The sequence below is a fragment of the Osmerus mordax genome, chromosome 11, assembly GCF_038355195.1.
Source record: "Osmerus mordax isolate fOsmMor3 chromosome 11, fOsmMor3.pri, whole genome shotgun sequence".
Lineage (NCBI taxonomy): Eukaryota > Metazoa > Chordata > Actinopteri > Osmeriformes > Osmeridae > Osmerus > Osmerus mordax.
The window spans coordinates 494022-514454 of record NC_090060.1 but is presented as its reverse complement, the minus strand read 5'-3'; the positions used below and the strand labels follow the sequence as shown (position 1 = coordinate 514454).

Below are 20433 nucleotides of genomic sequence, written 5' to 3'. Positions count from 1 at the left end.
CAACAGAACAAGGACACACATTTAAAATCTCGACATGGGCCTTTCGGCTCATGAACTAGTTGATACTCTTCTTCAGCAAGCTAGCAACAAATGAGATTGTCCTAAGCAACCTTTCCCAATCCTGGACCTCAGGTTTCCCTGCTCTGCATGCGTTAGACCTGATTGGACCCTTACCAAGCTCTACAGAAAACGACGGAGCATGTGGCACCAGGGTACTCCAACAAACTCTAACTGTCGACAATGCATCAATTATTTACGAGACTGCTGATAAAAGGGGACATGTTTCCGCCCGGTCTCGAACCGGGGACCTTTCGCGTGTGAGGCAAACGTGATAACCACTACACTACGGAAACTTCTTCCTAACCAACAACAGAATCTCACTCCACACCCACACAAACAAGGACACAGAACAAGGACACGCCTTTATCATGTCAAATGGGCATTTGGGCTCTTGAACCAGTTGATATGGTTCTTCAACAAGTCAGCGGGCACTGAGACGGTCTAAGACAGTGGTTTTCAACCCTTGTCCTCAGGCCAGCATGCTTTAGATCTGTGGTTCTTAACCCTGTCCTCAGGGAACCCCTGTCCTGCATATTTTTTGAGGTTTCTTGGCTCCAACACACCTGATTCAAATGCATGTTGGTTACCAGGCTTCTAGAGAGCTACATAACGACCCACTTATTTGAATCGGGTGTGTTGGAGCAGGGAAACATCTCAAACATGCAGGGCAGGTGGGACCAGGATCGCGAACGACTGGTCTGAAGGTCTCAGAAGTAACAAAGGTCCTTGGCCCATGACATTCATGGTAATCTTGCTGAACGGGATTCTACCGACTGGTAGAAACAACGGAACGGCTTAAAAGGCGAATCCGCACAAGTTGCACCAGGGTAGCTGACTTCCCATTTCAAAGAATGACATGTCATCACAGACTTCCTGTCTGACAGGAAGCAGTGCGTTAAGCTGGGAACACAAGTCTCTGACTCCCGGTCCATCAGCACCGGATCACCTCAGGGCTGCGTCCTTTCTCCTCTGCTGTTCTCCCTGTACACCAACAGTTGCACCTCCAGTCATCCGTCCGTCAAACTCCTGAAGTTTGCGGACGACACCACCCTTATTGGGCTCATCTCTGGTGGAGACGAGTCTGATTATAGGTGGGAAGCGGCCAACCTGGTGACCTGGTGCAGCCAGAACAACTTAGAGCTCAATGCCCTTAAGACAGTGGAGATGGTTGTGGACTTCAGGAGGAACACAGCCCCACTCACCCCCATCACCCTGTCTGACTCCCCAGTCAACACTGTGGAGTCCTTCCGCTTCCTGGGCACTATCCTCTCCCAGGACCTCAAGTGGGAACTGAACATCAGCTCCCTCATCAAGAAAGCACAACAGAGGATGTACTTCCTTCGGCAGCTGAAGAAGTTCAACCTGCCAAAGACAATGATGGTGCACTTCTACTCAGCCATCATTGAGTCCATCCTCACCTCCTCCATCACCGTCTGGTACGCTGCTGCCACTGCCAAGGACAAGAGCAGACTGCAGCGTATCATCCGTACTGCTGAGAAGGTGATTGGCTGCAATCTGCCTACCCTCGAGGACCTGCACACCTCGAGGACCCTGAGGCAAGCGAGGAAGATTGTGGCCGACTCCTCCCACCCTGGACACTCCCTGTTTCAGTCACTCCCCTCCGGCAGAAGGCTGCGGTCTATCAGGACCAATACCTCACGCCACAAAAACAGTTTCTTCCCTTCCGCTGTTGGCCTCTTCAACAAGGCCAAGGGACCACACTGACTCAAATGACTCATTGCCTAAATCACTCTGCTTTTGCACTGCACCATAACATGGTATCTTGTACATTTGTATTTTTTGTAATATTTGTATTTTTGTATTTTATATTGTAATTTACCGCAACTTATATTTATCCCACTTAGTACTGCTAGTTTATGTACCCTTAGTATAGTTAGTCCACATATTTAAATTTTAGGTATATGTTTATTGTATGCACCTTCCTGCCAAAGCAAATTCCTTGTCTGTGCAAACTTTCATGGCGAATAAATCCCTTTCTGATTCTGATTTCTGATTCTGATGTCAACTCCACTGAATCATGGGACTTCTTGGGACATTGGGACTACATGGGACATTAACTACTCTCGAGAGGATCGCCATTGGACGAAAACCGAGGAAAGATGCAGAAGTTTCCGCCCGGTCTCGAACCGGGGACCTTTCGAGTGTTAAGCGAACGTGATAACCGCTACACTACTGAAACTAACAACTCCTGAAAGACAGAAGCCCAGTGCACACACAAACACGCAAGTAACAAGGAAACAGAACAAGGACACACATTTAAAATCTTGACATGGGCATTTCGGCTCATGAACTAGTTGATACTCTTCTTCAGCAAGCTAGCAACAAATGAGATTGTCCTAAGCAACCTTTCCCAATCCTGGACCTCAGGTTTCCCTGCTCTGCATGCGTTAGACCTGATTGGACCCTTACCAAGCTCTACAGAAAACGACGGAGCATGTGGCACCAGGGTACTCCAACAAACTCGTAACTGTCGACAATGCATCAATTATTTACGAGACTGCTGATAAAAGGTGACATGTTTCCGCACGGTCTCGAACCGGGGACCTTTCGCATGTGAGGCGAACGTGATAACCACTACACTACAGAAACTTCTTCCTAACCAAACAACAGAATCTCACTGCACACCCACACAAACAAGGACACAGAACGAGGACACGCCTTTATCATGTCAAATGGGCATTTGGGCTCATGAACCAGTTGATATGGTTCTTCAACAAGTCAGCGGGCACTGAGACGGTCTAAGGCAGTGGTTCTCAACCCTTGTCCTCAGGCCAGCATGCTTTAGATCCGTGGTTCTTAACCCTGTCCTCAGGGAACCCCTGTCCTGCATGTTTTTAGAGGTTTCTTGGCTCCAACACACCTGATTCAAATGCATGTTCGTTACCAGGCTTCTAGAGAGCTACATAACGACCCACTTATTTGAATCGGGTGTGTTGGAGCAGGGAAACATCTCAAACATGCAGGGCAGGGCAGGTGGGACCAGGATCGCGAACGACTGGTCTGAAGGTCTCAGAAGTAACAAAGGTCCTTGGCCCATGACATTCATGGTAATCTTGCTGAACGGGATTCTACCGACTGGTAGAAACAACGGAACGGCTTAGAAGGCGAATCCGCACAAGGGTAGCTGACTTCCCATTTCAAAGAATGACATGTCAACTCCACTGCATCATGGGACTTCTTGGGACATTGGGACTACATGGGACATTAACTACTCTCGAGAGGATCGCCATTGGACGAAAACCGAGGAACGACGCAGAAGTTTCCGCCCGGTCTCGAACCGGGGACCTTTCGCGTGTTAAGCAAACGTGATAACCGCTACACTACGGAAACTGCCAACTCCTGAAAGACAGAAGCCCAGTGCACACACAAACACGCAAGTAACAAGGAAACAGAATAAGGACACACATTTCAAATCTTGACATGGGCCTTTCGGCTCATGAACTAGTTGATACTCTTCTTCAGCAATCTAGCAACAAATGAGATTGTCCAAAGCAACCTTTCCCAATCCTGGACCTCAGGTTTCCCTGCTCTGCATGCGTTAGACCTGATTGGACCCTTACCAAGCTCTACAGAAAACGACGGAGCATGTGGCACCAGGGTACTCCAACAAACTCGTAACTGTCGACAATGCATCAATTATTTACGAGACTGCTGATAAAAGGGGACATGTTTCCGCCCGGTCTCGAACCGGGGACCTTTCGCGTGTGAGGGGAACGTGATAACCACTACACTACGGAAACTTCTTCCTAACCAACAACAGAATCTCACTGCACACCCAGACAAACAAGGACACAGAACGAGGACACGCCTTTATCATGTCAAATGGGCATTTGGGCTCATGAACCAGTTGATATGGTTCTTCAACAAGTCAGCGGGCACTGAGACGGTCTAAGGCAGTGGTTCTCAACCCTTGTCCTCAGGCCAGCATGCTTTAGATCAGTGGTTCTTAACCCTGTCCTCAGGGAACCCCTGTCCTGCATGTTTTTTGAGGTTTCTTGGCTCCAACACACCTGATTCAAATGCATGTTCGTTACCAGGCTTCTAGAGAGCTACATAACGACCCACTTATTTGAATCGGGTGTGTTGGAGCAGGGAAACATGTCAAACATGCAGGGCAGGGCAGGTGGGACCAGGATCGCGAACGACTGGTCTGAAGGTCTCAGAAGTAACAAAGGTCCTTGGCCCTAGACATTCATGGTAATCTTGCTGAACGGGATTCTACCGACTGGTAGAAACAACAGAACGGCTTAAAAGGCGAATCCGCACAAGTTGCACCAGGGTAGCTGACTTCCCATTTCAAAGAATGACATGTCAACTCCACTGAATCATGGGACTTCTTGGGACATTGGGACTACATGGGACATTCACTACTCTCGAGAGGATCGCCATTGGACGAAAACCGAGGAAAGACGCAGACGTTTCCGCCCGGTCTCGAACCGGGGACCTTTCGCGTGTGAGGCGAACGTGATAACCACTACACTACGGAAACTTCTTCCTAACCAACAACAGAATCTCACTGCACACCCAGACAAACAAGGACACAGAACGAGGACACGCCTTTATCATGTCAAATGGGCATTTGGGCTCATGAACCAGTTGATATGGTTCTTCAACAAGTCAGCGGGCACTGAGACGGTCTAAGGCAGTGGTTCTCAACCCTTGTCCTCAGGCCAGCATGCTTTAGATCAGTGGTTCTTAACCCTGTCCTCAGGGAACCCCTGTCCTGCATGTTTTTTGAGGTCTCTTGGCTCCAACACACCTGATTCAAATGCATGTTCGTTACCAGGCTTCTAGAGAGCTACATAACGACCCACTTATTTGAATCGGGTGTGTTGGAGCAGGGAAACATCTCAAACATGCAGGGCAGGTGGGACCAGGATTGCGAACGACTGGTCTGAAGGTCTCAGAAGTAACAAAGGTCCTTGGCCCATGACATTCATGGTAATCTTGCTGAACGGGATTCTACCGACTGGTAGAAACAACGGAACGGCTTAAAAGGCGAATCCGCACAAGTTGCACCAGGGTAGCTGACTTCCCATTTCAAAGAATGACATGTCAACTCCACTGAATCATGGGACTTCTTGGGACATTGGGACTACATGGGACATTAACTACTCTCGAGAGGATCGCCATTGGACGAAAACCGAGGAAAGACGCAGAAGTTTCCGCCCGGTCTCGAACCGGGGACCTTTCGAGTGTTAAGCGAACGTGATAACCGCTACACTACTGAAACTAACAACTCCTGAAAGACAGAAGCCCAGTGCACACACAAACACGCAAGTAACAAGGCAACAGAACAAGGACACACATTTAAAATCTCGACATGGGCCTTTCAGCTCATGAACTAGTTGATATTCTTCTTCAGCAAGCTAGCAACAAATGAGATTGTCCTAAGCAACCTTTCCCAATCCTGGACCTCAGGTTTCCCTGCTCTGCATGCGTTATACCTGATTGGACCCTTACCAAGCTCTACAGAAAACGACGGAGCATGTGGCACCAGGGTACTCCAACAAACTCGTAACTGTCGACAATGCATCAATTATTTACGAGACTGCTGATAAAAGGGGACATGTTTCCGCCCGGTCTCGAACCGGGGACCTTTCGCGTGTGAGGCGAACGTGATAACCACTACACTACGGAAACTTCTTCCTAACCAACAACAGAATCTCACTCCACACCCACACAAACAAGGACACAGAACGAGGACACGCCTTTATCATGTCAAATGGGCATTTGGGCTCATGAACCAGTTGATATGGTTCTTCAACAAGTCAGCGGGCACTGAGACGGTCTAAGGCAGTGGTTCTCAACCCTTGTCCTCAGGCCAGCTGCTTTAGATCCGTGGTTCTTAACCCTGTCCTCAGGGAACCCCTGTCCTGCATATTTTTTGAGGTTTCTTGGCTCCAACACACCTGATTCAAATGCATGTTGGTTACCAGGCTTCTAGAGAGCTACATAACGACCCACTTATTTGAATCGGGTGTGTTGGAGCAGGGAAACATCTCAAACATGCAGGGCAGGTGGGACCAGGATCGCGAACGACTGGTCTGAAGGTCTCAGAAGTAACAAAGGTCCTTGGCCCATGACATTCATGGTAATCTTGCTGAACGGGATTCTACCGACTGGTAGAAACAACGGAACGGCTTAAAAGGCGAATCCGCACAAGTTGCACCAGGGTAGCTGACTTCCCATTTCAAAGAATGACATGTCATCACAGACTTCCTGTCTGACAGGAAGCAGTGCGTTAAGCTGGGAACACAAGTCTCTGACTCCCGGTCCATCAGCACCGGATCACCTCAGGGCTGCGTCCTTTCTCCTCTGCTGTTCTCCCTGTACACCAACAGTTGCACCTCCAGTCATCCGTCCGTCAAACTCCTGAAGTTTGCGGACGACACCACCCTTATTGGGCTCATCTCTGGTGGAGACGAGTCTGATTATAGGTGGGAAGCGGCCAACCTGGTGACCTGGTGCAGCCAGAACAACTTAGAGCTCAATGCCCTTAAGACAGTGGAGATGGTTGTGGACTTCAGGAGGAACACAGCCCCACTCACCCCCATCACCCTGTGTGACTCCCCAGTCAACACTGTGGAGTCCTTCCGCTTCCTGGGCACTATCCTCTCCCAGGACCTCAAGTGGGAACTGAACATCAGCTCCCTCATCAAGAAAGCACAACAGAGGATGTACTTCCTTCGGCAGCTGAAGAAGTTCAACCTGCCAAAGACAATGATGGTGCACTTCTACTCAGCCATCATTGAGTCCATCCTCACCTCCTCCATCACCGTCTGGTACGCTGCTGCCACTGCCAAGGACAAGAGCAGACTGCAGCGTATCATCCGTACTGCTGAGAAGGTGATTGGCTGCAATCTGCCTACCCTCGAGGACCTGCACACCTCGAGGACCCTGAGGCAAGCGAGGAAGATTGTGGCCGACTCCTCCCACCCTGGACACTCCCTGTTTCAGTCACTCCCCTCCGGCAGAAGGCTGCGGTCTATCAGGACCAATACCTCACGCCACAAAAACAGTTTCTTCCCTTCCGCTGTTGGCCTCTTCAACAAGGCCAAGGGACCACACTGACTCAAATGACTCATTGCCTAAATCACTCTGCTTTTGCACTGCACCATAACATGGTATCTTGTACATTTGTATTTTTTGTAATATTTGTATTTTTGTATTTTATATTGTAATTTACCGCAACTTATATTTATCCCACTTAGTACTGCTAGTTTATGTACCCTTAGTATAGTTAGTCCACATATTTAAATTTTAGGTATATGTTTATTGTATGCACCTTCCTGCCAAAGCAAATTCCTTGTCTGTGCAAACTTTCATGGCGAATAAATCCCTTTCTGATTCTGATTTCTGATTCTGATGTCAACTCCACTGAATCATGGGACTTCTTGGGACATTGGGACTACATGGGACATTAACTACTCTCGAGAGGATCGCCATTGGACGAAAACCGAGGAAAGATGCAGAAGTTTCCGCCCGGTCTCGAACCGGGGACCTTTCGAGTGTTAAGCGAACGTGATAACTGCTACACTACTGAAACTAACAACTCCTGAGAGACAGAAGCCCAGTGCACACACAAACACGCAAGTAACAAGGAAACAGAACAAGGACACACATTTAAAATCTTGAAATGGGCATTTCGGCTCATGAACTAGTTGATACTCTTCTTCAGCAAGCTAGCAACAAATGAGATTGTCCTAAGCAACCTTTCCCAATCCTGGACCTCAGGTTTCCCTGCTCTGCATGCGTTATACCTGATTGGACCCTTACCAAGCTCTACAGAAAACGACGGAGCATGTGGCACCAGGGTACTCCAACAAACTCGTAACTGTCGACAATGCATCAATTATTTACGAGACTGCTGATAAAAGGGGACATGTTTCCGCCCGGTCTCGAACCGGGGACCTTTCGCGTGTGAGGCGAACGTGATAACCACTACACTACGGAAACTTCTTCCTAACCAACAACAGAATCTCACTGCACACCCACACAAACAAGGACACAGAACGAGGACACGCCTTTATCATGTCAAATGGGCATTTGGGCTCATGAACCAGTTGATATGGTTCTTCAACAAGTCAGCGGGCACTGAGACGGTCTAAGGCAGTGGTTCTCAACCCTTGTCCTCAGGCCAGCTGCTTTAGATCCGTGGTTCTTAACCCTGTCCTCAGGGAACCCCTGTCCTGCATGTTTTTTGAGGTTTCTTGGCTCCAACACACTTGATTCAAATGCATGTTCGTTACCAGGCTTCTAGAGAGCTACATAACGACCCACTTATTTGAATCGGGTGTGTTGGAGCAGGGAAACATCTCAAACATGCAGGGCAGGTGGGACCAGGATCGCGAACGACTGGTCTGAAGGTCTCAGAAGTAACAAAGGTCCTTGGCCCATGACATTCATGGTAATCTTGCTGAACGGGATTCTACCGACTGGTAGAAACAACGGAACGGCTTACAGTTTTTCTCCATTGCTTTGGCTCAATTCTTGAAACAGAAATTACATTCTCTCAGCTCTAAGTGCATTGGGCAATATAGCCTATATGGTTCAGCACAACTACATAGATCACCTTCAAAAGGTCATATCTCATCCAAAACAGTTAACTCATGCTTCAAAACCAAATCATTTTCTCATATAAATAGTCAGTGCCCCCAAAATGAAAAGTTCCTTCTCGATTGCTTTGGCCCATCTCTCAAGAAAAAAGAGGACATTCTCAAAGCTTTAAATACATTTGCCAAAATAACCTAGATGGTTCAGCAAAACACCATGGCACACCTACAAAGGGTCATCTCTCTCCTAAAACAGACCACTCATCAGTCAAAACTAAATCCTTTTCTCATACAAATAGTCAGTGCCCCCAAAATGAAAAGTCCCTTTGGCATTGTGTAAACACTGCAGGTCAAAATGTTTAGATGTTTTGTCAGTATGGCAGTGGACCTTAGAAATATCCCTTGTGCACTGTGCTACAGTTATTGTAGTAGATGTTTTCTTTCCAGAATACTATGTGTCTTCAATCTACCCAGACGCTCCCATGTTACCCCGCTCCTCATCTCTCTCCACTGGCTTCCCATCACGGCCCGTATCAGATTCAAGACCCTGGTACTGACCTTCCGAGCGGTGAACGGGTCTGCACCCTCCTCTAGCCTTACACCCCCACCCGATTCTGTGCATTCTATGTTTGAACATGTCCAGATACTGTATTTAAGCACTCTTGTAAGAGAGAGTCTTCACTCATGCTAGCCACTCTGTTGTGGATTGGTGGCATGATCCGACGTCGAGCTAATTAAACCGAGTCAACCCTTTTTATAATTGTCGTGACTCTTTCCGGCCTGCCTGCTGAGATATGTCATCCTTACAGGGATTACAAACGTACTTAGGATTGATTTGCTGGACCTGATGTTAGTTTCCTCCAGGAACACAATGACACTTATTGAGGGACTTGTTGCTCTTGTTGGTTAGTTCTAACTGATTTACTGTAACTTGTTGTACTCGCTGTGAATTATATTACATATTGTTGCTTGCTTTCCTACAGGTGCACTTTCCTAAAGGTGCACTTGTGAGGTTCATGTTGCTTACATGTAATTGTAACTTGTTTAGTAACTACATGCTCTTATGTTTCTTCCCATTGGCACTTATTTGCTTTTCACAATGTATGCTTCATGTTTTGGCTACCCACAATGTTTTTTGGGCTAACTCGTTGTTTATGATCATTGACCTATGCACTTTTGTAAAGCTCTCTCTTGGAAGTCACTTTGGATAAAAGCGTCTGCTAAATGAATAAATATAAAATGTAAATGTGTATCAAACAGAAAAAAGATTACAGTAATTCAAGAGTAGCCTACAAGGTTTCACATCACATATTGCACTCACACTGCTATGGAAATTATTACTGTAATTGCCATACATCGTGGTTACTGTAACAGGAAACATGTACAGCACAATATACTGTCATACAATAAGAACATCAAAACTAACATTATGTATAACCTACACTAACAACACATACAGTAAGAAAGTAAAGCAAAGCTGGAGTTTCACTAGTTGTCGTCCTCACTCCTGCAACAGGGGAAGAATCATTGTGCATGCTGCAACCATCCCCTACACTGATCTTCTGTGACATCATCACAAGCAGCATCCATTGCCTGGAGCAGGGACCTCTGGTTTTGAGCCCGATGCTCATAGACCCTCCACCTCCATGCAGAAAAAAACTTCTCGATAGGATTGAGGAATGGGGAGTAAGGTGATAAGAGCACCATCAGCATTCTTGGATGGGCAGTGAACCCTGATGAGTGGGCCACGGTGGAAGCTTACATTGTCCCACACAATGACAAATGTATGCAAGTGAGGCCCTACCAAACCCCTCTTATGTAGAGGGATAAGATCGGAGTGCAGGCGGTCCAAGAACACCAGGTGCTTCTGGGTATTGTATGGGCCAAGACTGGGAATGTGGGTGACTACACCTTTCTCTGAAAGCATGGCAGCACACATGGTGATGTTGCCCCTGAGCTGGCCTGGGACAAGCTCTATATATTTGATGGCTGCATTTATACTCCTGGATAGCTCCTGTCAGCTAACTAAACTTACTGTGTGATTGGTGATCGGATGTGTCTCCTTGTTTAGTAAAGTTCTAGTTGCACCTGACAAAGACTGTAAGCAGAAGATCCAAGAGATCCATATTACAGTATATACCATGATGTTTTTCATGGTATTATGTGCCTGAAAGATTTTGACAGTGGAGTGAACTATTGTGCAGGTGATGATGTACACAAGGAAATTATGCCAACATGTTTTGCAGAGAATAACCACTTGACTGAGAAGCAACAGTCAGTTTATACCAGCAAGATATATTCAATTGGTAATTGGCCTAACTGAAGGCAATTGTACTTAACCGTTTCAAAGATGTGCTAAATCATTTGAAATGTGTGCAAACTGTAGGCAATTGCACTTGTCATTTACGAGGATGTGCTAATACAATTGCAATTTGATTAAAGGAATGAAAAATTCCAATCGGTTGTGAACAAGTGCCCAGTGGTTTGGAGGTTTGCACGTGTTGTTTTGAGAATGTCTTTTCTGTTTCGTGAAATGAGCCAAAGCAATGGGGAAAAACTGTAAAAGGCGAATCCGCACAAGTTGCACCAGGGTAGCTGACTTCCCATTTCAAAGAATGGCATGTCAACTCCACTGAGTCATGGGACTTCTTGGGACATTGGGACTACATGGGACATTAACTACTCTCGAGAGGATCGCAATTGGACGAAAACCGAAGAAAGACGCAGAAGTTTCCGCCCGGTCTCGAACCGGGGACCTTTCGCGTGTTAAGCGAACGTGATAACCGCTACACTACGGAAACTGCCAACTCCTGAAAGACAGAAGCCCAGTGCACACACAAACACGCAAGTAACAAGGAAACAGAACAAGGACACACATTTAAAATCTTGACATGGGCATTTCGGCTCATGAACTAGTTGATACTCTTCTTCAGCAAGCTAGCAACAAATGAGATTGTCCAAAGCAACCTTTCCCAATCCTGGACCTCAGGTTTCCCTGCTCTGCATGCGTTAGACCTGATTGGACCCTTACCAAGCTCTACAGAAAACGACGGAGCATGTGGCACCAGGGTACTCCAACAAACTCGTAACTGTCGACAATGCATCAATTATTTACGAGACTGCTGATAAAAGGGGACATGTTTCCGCCCGGTCTCGAACCGGGGACCTTTCGCGTGTGAGGCGAACGTGATAACCACTACACTACGGAAACTTCTTCCTAACCAACAACAGAATCTCACTGCACACCCACACAAACAAGGACACAGAACGAGGACACGCCTTTATCATGTCAAATGGGCATTTGGGCTCATGAACCAGTTGATATGGTTCTTCAACAAGTCAGCGGGCACTGAGACGGTCTAAGGCAGTGGTTCTCAACCCTTGTCCTCAGGCCAGCATGCTTTAGATGAGTGGTTCTTAACCCTGTCCTCAGGGAACCCCTGTCCTGCATGTTTTTAGAGGTTTCTTGGCTCCAACACACCTGATTCAAATGCATGTTCGTTACCAGGCTTCTAGAGAGCTACATAACGACCCACTTATTTGAATCGGGTGTGTTGGAGCAGGGAAACATCTCAAACATGCAGGGCAGGGCAGGTGGGACCAGGATCGCGAACGACTGGTCTGAAGGTCTCAGAAGTAACAAAGGTCCTTGGCCCATGACATTCATGGTAATCTTGCTGAACGGGATTCTACCGACTGGTAGAAACAACGGAATGGCTTAAAAGGCGAATCCGCACAAGTTGCACCAGGGTAGCTGACTTCCCATTTCAAAGAATGACATGTCAACTCCACTGAATCATGGGACTTCTTGGGACATTGGGACTACATGGGACATTCACTACTCTCGAGAGGATCGCCATTGGACGAAAACCGAGGAAAGACGCAGACGTTTCCGCCCGGTCTCGAACCTGGGACCTTTCGCGTGTTAAGCGAACGTGATAACCGCTACACTACGGAAACTGCCAACTCCTGAAAGACAGAAGCCCAGTGCACACACAAACACGCAAGTAACAAGGAAACAGAATCAGGACACACATTTCAAATCTTGACATGGGCCTTTCGGCTCATGAACTAGTTGATACTCTTCTTCAGCAATCTAGCAACAAATGAGATTGTCCAAAGCAACCTTTCCCAATCCTGGACCTCAGGTTTCCCTGCTCTGCATGCGTTAGACCTGATTGGACCCTTACTAAGCTCTACAGAAAACGACGGAGCATGTGGCACCAGGGTACTCCAACAAACTCGTAACTGTCGACAATGCATCAATTATTTACGAGACTGCTGATAAAAGGGGACATGTTTCCGCCCGGTCTCGAACCAGGGACCTTTCGCGTGTGAGGCAAACGTGATAACCACTACACTACTGAAACTTCTTCCTAACCAACAACAGAATCTCACTGCACACCCAGACAAACAAGGACACAGAACGAGGACACGCCTTTATCATGTCAAATGGGCATTTGGGCTCATGAACCAGTTGATATGGTTCTTCAACAAGTCAGCGGGCACTGAGACGGTCTAAGGCAGTGGTTCTCAACCCTTGTCCTCAGGCCAGCATGCTTTAGATCAGTGGTTCTTAACCCTGTCCTCAGGGAACCCCTGTCCTGCATGTTTTTTGAGGTTTCTTGGCTCCAACACACCTGATTCAAATGCATGTTCGTTACCAGGCTTCTAGAGAGCTACATAACGACCCACTTATTTGAATCGGGTGTGTTGGAGCAGGGAAACATCTCAAACATGCAGGGCAGGGCAGGTGGGACCAGGATCGCGAACGACTGGTCTGAAGGTCTCAGAAGTAACAAAGGTCCTTGGCCCATGACATTCATGGTAATCTTGCTGAACGGGATTCTACCGACTGGTAGAAACAACGGAACGGCTTAAAAGGCGAATCCGCACAAGTTGCACCAGGGTAGCTGACTTCCCATTTCAAAGAATGACATGTCAACTCCACTGAATCATGGGACTTCTTGGGACATTGGGACTACATGGGACATTAACTACTCTCGAGAGGATCGCCATTGGACGAAAACCGAGGAAAGACGCAGACGTTTCCGCCCGGTCTCGAACCGGGGACCTTTCGAGTGTTAAGCGAACGTGATAACCGCTACACTACTGAAACTAACAACTCCTGAAAGACAGAAGCCCAGTGCACACACAAACACGCAAGTAACAAGGAAACAGAACAAGGACACACATTTAAAATCTTGACATGGGCATTTCGGCTCATGAACTAGTTGATACTCTTCTTCAGCAAGCTAGCAACAAATGAGATTGTCCTAAGCAACCTTTCCCAATCCTGGACCTCAGGTTTCCCTGCTCTGCATGCGTTATACCTGATTGGACCCTTACCAAGCTCTACAGAAAACGACGGAGCATGTGGCACCAGGGTACTCCAACAAACTCGGAACTGTCGACAATGCATCAATTATTTACGAGACTGCTGATAAAAGGGGACATGTTTCCGCCCGGTCTCGAACCGGGGACCTTTCGCGTGTGAGGCGAACGTGATAACCACTACACTACGGAAACTTCTTCCTAACCAAACAACAGAATCTCACTGCACACCCACACAAACAAGGACACAGAACGAGGACACGCCTTTATCATGTCAAATGGGCATTTGGGCTCATGAACCAGTTGATATGGTTCTTCAACAAGTCAGCGGGCACTGAGACGGTCTAAGGCAGTGGTTCTCAACCCTTGTCCTCAGGCCAGCATGCTTTAGATGAGTGGTTCTTAACCCTGTCCTCAGGGAATCCCTGTCCTGCATGTTTTTAGAGGTTTCTTGGCTCCAACACACTTGATTCAAATGCATGTTCGTTACCAGGCTCCTAGAGAGCTACATAACGACCCACTTATTTGAATCGGGTGTGTTGGAGCAGGGAAACATCTCAAACATGCAGGGCAGGTGGGACCAGGATTGCGAACGACTGGTCTGAAGGTCTCAGAAGTAACAAAGGTCCTTGGCCCATGACATTCATGGTAATCTTGCTGAACGGGATTCTACCGACTGGTAGAAACAACGGAACGGCTTAAAAGGCGAATCCGCACAAGTTGCACCAGGGTAGCTGACTTCCCATTTCAAAGAATGACATGTCAACTCCACTGAATCATGGGACTTCTTGGGACATTGGGACTACATGGGACATTAACTACTCTCGAGAGGATCGCCATTGGACGAAAACCGAGGAAAGACGCAGAAGTTTCCGCCCGGTCTCGAACCGGGGACCTTTCGAGTGTTAAGCGAACGTGATAACCGCTACACTACTGAAACTAACAACTCCTGAAAGACAGAAGCCCAGTGCACACACAAACACGCAAGTAACAAGGCAACAGAACAAGGACACACATTTAAAATCTCGACATGGGCCTTTCAGCTCATGAACTAGTTGATATTCTTCTTCAGCAAGCTAGCAACAAATGAGATTGTCCTAAGCAACCTTTCCCAATCCTGGACCTCAGGTTTCCCTGCTCTGCATGCGTTATACCTGATTGGACCCTTACCAAGCTCTACAGAAAACGACGGAGCATGTGGCACCAGGGTACTCCAACAAACTCGTAACTGTCGACAATGCATCAATTATTTACGAGACTGCTGATAAAAGGGGACATGTTTCCGCCCGGTCTCGAACCGGGGACCTTTCGCGTGTGAGGCGAACGTGATAACCACTACACTACGGAAACTTCTTCCTAACCAACAACAGAATCTCACTCCACACCCACACAAACAAGGACACAGAACGAGGACACGCCTTTATCATGTCAAATGGGCATTTGGGCTCATGAACCAGTTGATATGGTTCTTCAACAAGTCAGCGGGCACTGAGACGGTCTAAGGCAGTGGTTCTCAACCCTTGTCCTCAGGCCAGCTGCTTTAGATCCGTGGTTCTTAACCCTGTCCTCAGGGAACCCCTGTCCTGCATATTTTTTGAGGTTTCTTGGCTCCAACACACCTGATTCAAATGCATGTTGGTTACCAGGCTTCTAGAGAGCTACATAACGACCCACTTATTTGAATCGGGTGTGTTGGAGCAGGGAAACATCTCAAACATGCAGGGCAGGTGGGACCAGGATCGCGAACGACTGGTCTGAAGGTCTCAGAAGTAACAAAGGTCCTTGGCCCATGACATTCATGGTAATCTTGCTGAACGGGATTCTACCGACTGGTAGAAACAACGGAACGGCTTAAAAGGCGAATCCGCACAAGTTGCACCAGGGTAGCTGACTTCCCATTTCAAAGAATGACATGTCATCACAGACTTCCTGTCTGACAGGAAGCAGTGCGTTAAGCTGGGAACACAAGTCTCTGACTCCCGGTCCATCAGCACCGGATCACCTCAGGGCTGCGTCCTTTCTCCTCTGCTGTTCTCCCTGTACACCAACAGTTGCACCTCCAGTCATCCGTCCGTCAAACTCCTGAAGTTTGCGGACGACACCACCCTTATTGGGCTCATCTCTGGTGGAGACGAGTCTGATTATAGGTGGGAAGCGGCCAACCTGGTGACCTGGTGCAGCCAGAACAACTTAGAGCTCAATGCCCTTAAGACAGTGGAGATGGTTGTGGACTTCAGGAGGAACACAGCCCCACTCACCCCCATCACCCTGTGTGACTCCCCAGTCAACACTGTGGAGTCCTTCCGCTTCCTGGGCACTATCCTCTCCCAGGACCTCAAGTGGGAACTGAACATCAGCTCCCTCATCAAGAAAGCACAACAGAGGATGTACTTCCTTCGGCAGCTGAAGAAGTTCAACCTGCCAAAGACAATGATGGTGCACTTCTACTCAGCCATCATTGAGTCCATCCTCACCTCCTCCATCACCGTCTGGTACGCTGCTGTCACTGCCAAGGACAAGAGCAGACTGCAGCGTATCATCCGTACTGCTGAGAAGGTGATTGGCTGCAATCTGCCTACCCTCGAGGACCTGCACACCTCGAGGACCCTGAGGCAAGCGAGGAAGATTGTGGCCGACTCCTCCCACCCTGGACACTCCCTGTTTCAGTCACTCCCCTCCGGCAGAAGGCTGCGGTCTATCAGGACCAATACCTCACGCCACAAAAACAGTTTCTTCCCTTCCGCTGTTGGCCTCTTCAACAAGGCCAAGGGACCACACTGACTCAAATGACTCATTGCCTAAATCACTCTGCTTTTGCACTGCACCATAACATGGTATCTTGTACATTTGTATTTTTTGTAATATTTGTATTTTTGTATTTTATATTGTAATTTACCGCAACTTATATTATCCCACTTAGTACTGCTAGTTTATGTACCCTTAGTATAGTTAGTCCACATATTTAAATTTTAGGTATATGTTTATTGTATGCACCTTCCTGCCAAAGCAAATTCCTTGTCTGTGCAAACTTTCATGGCGAATAAATCCCTTTCTGATTCTGATTTCTGATTCTGATGTCAACTCCACTGAATCATGGGACTTCTTGGGACATTGGGACTACATGGGACATTAACTACTCTCGAGAGGATCGCCATTGGACGAAAACCGAGGAAAGATGCAGAAGTTTCCGCCCGGTCTCGAACCGGGGACCTTTCGAGTGTTAAGCGAACGTGATAACTGCTACACTACTGAAACTAACAACTCCTGAGAGACAGAAGCCCAGTGCACACACAAACACGCAAGTAACAAGGAAACAGAACAAGGACACACATTTAAAATCTTGAAATGGGCATTTCGGCTCATGAACTAGTTGATACTCTTCTTCAGCAAGCTAGCAACAAATGAGATTGTCCTAAGCAACCTTTCCCAATCCTGGACCTCAGGTTTCCCTGCTCTGCATGCGTTATACCTGATTGGACCCTTACCAAGCTCTACAGAAAACGACGGAGCATGTGGCACCAGGGTACTCCAACAAACTCGTAACTGTCGACAATGCATCAATTATTTACGAGACTGCTGATAAAAGGGGACATGTTTCCGCCCGGTCTCGAACCGGGGACCTTTCGCGTGTGAGGCGAACGTGATAACCACTACACTACGGAAACTTCTTCCTAACCAACAACAGAATCTCACTGCACACCCACACAAACAAGGACACAGAACGAGGACACGCCTTTATCATGTCAAATGGGCATTTGGGCTCATGAACCAGTTGATATGGTTCTTCAACAAGTCAGCGGGCACTGAGACGGTCTAAGGCAGTGGTTCTCAACCCTTGTCCTCAGGCCAGCTGCTTTAGATCCGTGGTTCTTAACCCTGTCCTCAGGGAACCCCTGTCCTGCATGTTTTTTGAGGTTTCTTGGCTCCAACACACTTGATTCAAATGCATGTTCGTTACCAGGCTTCTAGAGAGCTACATAACGACCCACTTATTTGAATCGGGTGTGTTGGAGCAGGGAAACATCTCAAACATGCAGGGCAGGTGGGACCAGGATCGCGAACGACTGGTCTGAAGGTCTCAGAAGTAACAAAGGTCCTTGGCCCATGACATTCATGGTAATCTTGCTGAACGGGATTCTACCGACTGGTAGAAACAACGGAACGGCTTACAGTTTTTCTCCATTGCTTTGGCTCAATTCTTGAAACAGAAATTACATTCTCTCAGCTCTAAGTGCATTGGGCAATATAGCCTATATGGTTCAGCACAACTACATAGATCACCTTCAAAAGGTCATATCTCATCCAAAACAGTTAACTCATGCTTCAAAACCAAATCATTTTCTCATATAAATAGTCAGTGCCCCCAAAATGAAAAGTTCCTTCTCGATTGCTTTGGCCCATCTCTCAAGAAAAAAGAGGACATTCTCAAAGCTTTAAATACATTTGCCAAAATAACCTAGATGGTTCAGCAAAACACCATGGCACACCTACAAAGGGTCATCTCTCTCCTAAAACAGACCACTCATCAGTCAAAACTAAATCCTTTTCTCATACAAATAGTCAGTGCCCCCAAAATGAAAAGTCCCTTTGGCATTGTGTAAACACTGCAGGTCAAAATGTTTAGATGTTTTGTCAGTATGGCAGTGGACCTTAGAAATATCCCTTGTGCACTGTGCTACAGTTATTGTAGTAGATGTTTTCTTTCCAGAATACTATGTGTCTTCAATCTACCCAGACGCTCCCATGTTACCCCGCTCCTCATCTCTCTCCACTGGCTTCCCATCACGGCCCGTATCAGATTCAAGACCCTGGTACTGACCTTCCGAGCGGTGAACGGGTCTGCACCCTCCTCTAGCCTTACACCCCCACCCGATTCTGTGCATTCTATGTTTGAACATGTCCAGATACTGTATTTAAGCACTCTTGTAAGAGAGAGTCTTCACTCATGCTAGCCACTCTGTTGTGGATTGGTGGCATGATCCGACGTCGAGCTAATTAAACCGAGTCAACCCTTTTTATAATTGTCGTGACTCTTTCCGGCCTGCCTGCTGAGATATGTCATCCTTACAGGGATTACAAACGTACTTAGGATTGATTTGCTGGACCTGATGTTAGTTTCCTCCAGGAACACAATGACACTTATTGAGGGACTTGTTGCTCTTGTTGGTTAGTTCTAACTGATTTACTGTAACTTGTTGTACTCGCTGTGAATTATATTACATATTGTTGCTTGCTTTCCTACAGGTGCACTTTCCTAAAGGTGCACTTGTGAGGTTCATGTTGCTTACATGTAATTGTAACTTGTTTAGTAACTACATGCTCTTATGTTTCTTCCCATTGGCACTTATTTGCTTTTCACAATGTATGCTTCATGTTTTGGCTACCCACAATGTTTTTTGGGCTAACTCGTTGTTTATGATCATTGACCTATGCACTTTTGTAAAGCTCTCTCTTGGAAGTCACTTTGGATAAAAGCGTCTGCTAAATGAATAAATATAAAATGTAAATGTGTATCAAACAGAAAAAAGATTACAGTAATTCAAGAGTAGCCTACAAGGTTTCACATCACATATTGCACTCACACTGCTATGGAAATTATTACTGTAATTGCCATACATCGTGGTTACTGTAACAGGAAACATGTACAGCACAATATACTGTCATACAATAAGAACATCAAAACTAACATTATGTATAACCTACACTAACAACACATACAGTAAGAAAGTAAAGCAAAGCTGGAGTTTCACTAGTTGTCGTCCTCACTCCTGCAACAGGGGAAGAATCATTGTGCATGCTGCAACCATCCCCTACACTGATCTTCTGTGACATCATCACAAGCAGCATCCATTGCCTGGAGCAGGGACCTCTGGTTTTGAGCCCGATGCTCATAGACCCTCCACCTCCATGCAGAAAAAAACTTCTCGATAGGATTGAGGAATGGGGAGTAAGGTGATAAGAGCACCATCAGCATTCTTGGATGGGCAGTGAACCCTGATGAGTGGGCCACGGTGGAAGCTTACATTGTCCCACACAATGACAAATGTATGCAAGTGAGGCCCTACCAAACCCCTCTTATGTAGAGGGATAAGATCGGAGTGCAGGCGGTCCAAGAACACCAGGTGCTTCTGGGTATTGTATGGGCCAAGACTGGGAATGTGGGTGACTACACCTTTCTCTGAAAGCATGGCAGCACACATGGTGATGTTGCCCCTGAGCTGGCCTGGGACAAGCTCTATATATTTGATGGCTGCATTTATACTCCTGGATAGCTCCTGTCAGCTAACTAAACTTACTGTGTGATTGGTGATCGGATGTGTCTCCTTGTTTAGTAAAGTTCTAGTTGCACCTGACAAAGACTGTAAGCAGAAGATCCAAGAGATCCATATTACAGTATATACCATGATGTTTTTCATGGTATTATGTGCCTGAAAGATTTTGACAGTGGAGTGAACTATTGTGC

The 20433-nt window shown here is 47.0% G+C and overlaps 18 non-coding genes across 18 annotated transcripts; all 18 read right to left on the bottom strand.

Annotated features, from left to right (window-relative positions):
* Window positions 1-280: 280 nt before the first annotated feature.
* Window positions 281-353, bottom strand: trnav-cac (transfer RNA valine (anticodon CAC)). The gene has a single exon. It is a non-coding gene; the product is annotated as a tRNA-Val (tRNA).
* A 1834-nt stretch (window positions 354-2187) lies between these two features.
* Window positions 2188-2260, bottom strand: trnav-aac (transfer RNA valine (anticodon AAC)). The gene has a single exon. It is a non-coding gene; the product is annotated as a tRNA-Val (tRNA).
* Window positions 2261-2597: 337 nt separating this feature from the next.
* On the bottom strand, window positions 2598-2670 carry trnav-cac (transfer RNA valine (anticodon CAC)). The gene has a single exon. It is a non-coding gene; the product is annotated as a tRNA-Val (tRNA).
* Window positions 2671-3338: 668 nt separating this feature from the next.
* Window positions 3339-3411, bottom strand: trnav-aac (transfer RNA valine (anticodon AAC)). The gene has a single exon. It is a non-coding gene; the product is annotated as a tRNA-Val (tRNA).
* A 337-nt stretch (window positions 3412-3748) lies between these two features.
* Window positions 3749-3821, bottom strand: trnav-cac (transfer RNA valine (anticodon CAC)). Its single transcript has one exon. It is a non-coding gene; the product is annotated as a tRNA-Val (tRNA).
* A 676-nt stretch (window positions 3822-4497) lies between these two features.
* On the bottom strand, window positions 4498-4570 carry trnav-cac (transfer RNA valine (anticodon CAC)). The gene has a single exon. It is a non-coding gene; the product is annotated as a tRNA-Val (tRNA).
* Window positions 4571-5241: 671 nt separating this feature from the next.
* trnav-aac (transfer RNA valine (anticodon AAC)) lies at window positions 5242-5314 on the bottom strand. The gene has a single exon. It is a non-coding gene; the product is annotated as a tRNA-Val (tRNA).
* A 337-nt stretch (window positions 5315-5651) lies between these two features.
* On the bottom strand, window positions 5652-5724 carry trnav-cac (transfer RNA valine (anticodon CAC)). Its single transcript has one exon. It is a non-coding gene; the product is annotated as a tRNA-Val (tRNA).
* Window positions 5725-7967: 2243 nt separating this feature from the next.
* trnav-cac (transfer RNA valine (anticodon CAC)) lies at window positions 7968-8040 on the bottom strand. The gene has a single exon. It is a non-coding gene; the product is annotated as a tRNA-Val (tRNA).
* A 3324-nt stretch (window positions 8041-11364) lies between these two features.
* On the bottom strand, window positions 11365-11437 carry trnav-aac (transfer RNA valine (anticodon AAC)). Its single transcript has one exon. It is a non-coding gene; the product is annotated as a tRNA-Val (tRNA).
* Window positions 11438-11774: 337 nt separating this feature from the next.
* trnav-cac (transfer RNA valine (anticodon CAC)) lies at window positions 11775-11847 on the bottom strand. Its single transcript has one exon. It is a non-coding gene; the product is annotated as a tRNA-Val (tRNA).
* A 676-nt stretch (window positions 11848-12523) lies between these two features.
* On the bottom strand, window positions 12524-12596 carry trnav-aac (transfer RNA valine (anticodon AAC)). Its single transcript has one exon. It is a non-coding gene; the product is annotated as a tRNA-Val (tRNA).
* Window positions 12597-12933: 337 nt separating this feature from the next.
* On the bottom strand, window positions 12934-13006 carry trnav-cac (transfer RNA valine (anticodon CAC)). Its single transcript has one exon. It is a non-coding gene; the product is annotated as a tRNA-Val (tRNA).
* A 676-nt stretch (window positions 13007-13682) lies between these two features.
* On the bottom strand, window positions 13683-13755 carry trnav-aac (transfer RNA valine (anticodon AAC)). The gene has a single exon. It is a non-coding gene; the product is annotated as a tRNA-Val (tRNA).
* A 337-nt stretch (window positions 13756-14092) lies between these two features.
* On the bottom strand, window positions 14093-14165 carry trnav-cac (transfer RNA valine (anticodon CAC)). The gene has a single exon. It is a non-coding gene; the product is annotated as a tRNA-Val (tRNA).
* Window positions 14166-14837: 672 nt separating this feature from the next.
* On the bottom strand, window positions 14838-14910 carry trnav-aac (transfer RNA valine (anticodon AAC)). Its single transcript has one exon. It is a non-coding gene; the product is annotated as a tRNA-Val (tRNA).
* A 337-nt stretch (window positions 14911-15247) lies between these two features.
* On the bottom strand, window positions 15248-15320 carry trnav-cac (transfer RNA valine (anticodon CAC)). Its single transcript has one exon. It is a non-coding gene; the product is annotated as a tRNA-Val (tRNA).
* A 2242-nt stretch (window positions 15321-17562) lies between these two features.
* Window positions 17563-17635, bottom strand: trnav-cac (transfer RNA valine (anticodon CAC)). The gene has a single exon. It is a non-coding gene; the product is annotated as a tRNA-Val (tRNA).
* Between the last annotated feature and the right edge of the window lie 2798 nt (window positions 17636-20433).